The 2,558-nt window shown below is 24.0% G+C and overlaps 1 non-coding gene across 1 annotated transcript; it reads left to right on the forward strand.

Annotated features, from left to right (window-relative positions):
• Positions 1-434: 434 nt before the first annotated feature.
• Positions 435-553, forward strand: LOC115721442 (5S ribosomal RNA). Its single transcript, XR_004012465.1, has one exon. It is a non-coding gene; the product is annotated as a 5S ribosomal RNA (ribosomal RNA).
• Positions 554-2,558: the final 2,005 nt, after the last annotated feature.

Genomic DNA, 2,558 nt, shown 5'->3' on the forward strand with positions numbered 1-2,558 from the left:
AATCGAGTAAAAACAAATTGCAACTTATTGAAAGTCCATGGACTTCCCTCAATAACACGATTTATATCAACATCATGATAAAATTGAAACAAAAAACGGTTAGGCTCCAATTCCTTAACATACATACCTTTCCCCGGTTGCCACAAAGACGCCATCACATGACGCATGACATCAAAATCAATGGCTCGTTTTGTTATGAATGTACCGACTAGTGCCCATCGGTAATCCACATCCTCCTCATTCTGTTCCACAACATCATAGGACAACTCAACTTCCTCCTCATCTTCAATTGTTACTTGAGCATATAAGTCCTCCAACTGTTTTACAGTACCACTTGATGAAGCCATTCGAAAAAACAATCTCAACACAAAACAAAAATCAGAAAACACAGAACAAAACTCAGAGAATTCTCTCAGACAATGTCATTCGACATAGGGTGCGATCATACCAGCACTAATGCACCGGATCCCATCAGAACTCCGCAGTTAAGCGTGCTTGGGCGAGAGTAGTACTACGATGGGTGACCTCCTGGGAAGTCCTCGTGTTGCACCCCTAAATATTTATAAATTTTACTTAGACAGATATGAAAATAACATGAATTATTTCCATCTTAGTAATAATTTCAAATAAATATTTAGAAAAATATTCAATTTAAGTTGTTAAAAAATTAATTTAAATTAATTTACAACTTAAAATTTAATTTTCTATAAATATATATTGCATTTCGAAAAATTAAAGTATTTAAGAATACAATTTTCGAAATTGCTTGTAAAATAAAATAAAATAAATCTTGGAAAAATTATCTTAATTTTATGTTGGCCCAAAATTAATTAATAAAATTAATTTACAACAAAAAATATAACTTTCCTATTTAATTAAATATATAAGAAAAATTTAAAATATTTAAGTATGATGATGAAAATCAAATTAAATATTAATTTTCTATTTAATTAAATACACTAGAAAAATACTTCAAGCAAAATAGATAATATCTATATAGACTTTCATTGATTAATTAATTCATTTTCTAAGTTAAATATATTTACTTCATTTATTTTAATTAATCATTAAATGAAAAAAATCATTGATTTAAGTTGGTCCAAAATTAAAAATAAATAATTTACAACTTTAATCTATTTTTCAAATAAAATTCAAAATTTTGCATTTAGGAAATGCAATTTCGAAATTGTGGAAAAAGATTAATAAAATAAAATAAAATATATTTTGAACATTATTTAAGTTATATGAAATAAGATTTCAAACTTAAAATAATTTTCAATTTTAATTAAATAACATAATAATATTTAAGTATCATGGTGAAAATCAATTTAAATATTTAAATTTTCAATTTAATTAAATGTATTAAATTCAAGAAATAAATAATTAAGTATAGAGAAGACTTAATTATTAATTCTAATTTAATACTAGGAAAAATATACTTTAAATTAGATTGTACCAAAATATATTATTAAACAATTAATTTCACAATCTATGATATTTTTCTAATTAAATATTAGAAAAAATAACTAGTACTAGAAATAACTATCTAGAATAATTTCATTTACTAAGTGTTTTTCTAAAATTAACTTTAAAATATTAAATGAAAAAATAAATTTCATATATTTTAAAAGTTATTTATTTTGCTAATTCAATTTTAATTAGGTTAGACAAATATAATTAACCTAATACAATTATTTAAATAAGGCAAATGGGCCTTCACAATTGGGGTACTTCATGTGAGGGGGAGCTGGGTTCATTATGTCGTACCCACTTCTATTGGCCCCCAACTCTCACACAAGGCCGAAAAAGAGAGGAATTTAACCTTTAAATAAATAATTGTTATTCATTGAATAAGCCCAAATGTAATTGGGCCTAAATAAATTTACTTATGTCAAAATTTATTTTAGCAACCTAGTCCATTTAGTTAGTAAAACTTAAATGGGCTTCCTATATGCATCTAAGCCCAATAGCAAACATATAGGCTCACACAGGTCAAAAGATTTGGATGGGCCCTATCATGTTACTAGGTTTACACAGATGAAAGAAATTGCAAAATTTACCTGTTACAAATTATTTATAAGATCTATTGTTAATTGAACTATGATTAAAATCAGATCATTGGATCTGTCAACAAGTTAATCATAGCAATTTAGATCAAATAAATAATCGGTTTGTAAAAAAAATTTTGAATGCGTAATAATATAATCAAACAATACAAACAAATAACTGATTTGGAAAATCTAGAAAGTAAGCTAAAATATCTCAACTTTAAAATTTAAAATTAAATTTTAAAATTAATATCTTAACTAAAATTCAAATTTAGGTTGTGAGAGAATATTTGAAAAAATTCAAAATTCAACAAACTCCTAAATTTCTTAAATTCTAACAAAAAAATAAAAAAAAAATATCTAACCAATTTTTCAAACATCAAGTTTATTTAAAATTTAAATTTATTTAAAATTTCTAATAAGATAATATAATAAAATATCTTGAATTTTAAATTTAGATATTCCATTATTATATTCTGAGTCTTATAATTTACTAAATTTAAATAATAC

Source organism: Cannabis sativa, chromosome 2 (assembly GCF_029168945.1).
Source record: "Cannabis sativa cultivar Pink pepper isolate KNU-18-1 chromosome 2, ASM2916894v1, whole genome shotgun sequence".
Taxonomy (NCBI): Eukaryota; Viridiplantae; Streptophyta; class Magnoliopsida; order Rosales; family Cannabaceae; genus Cannabis; species Cannabis sativa.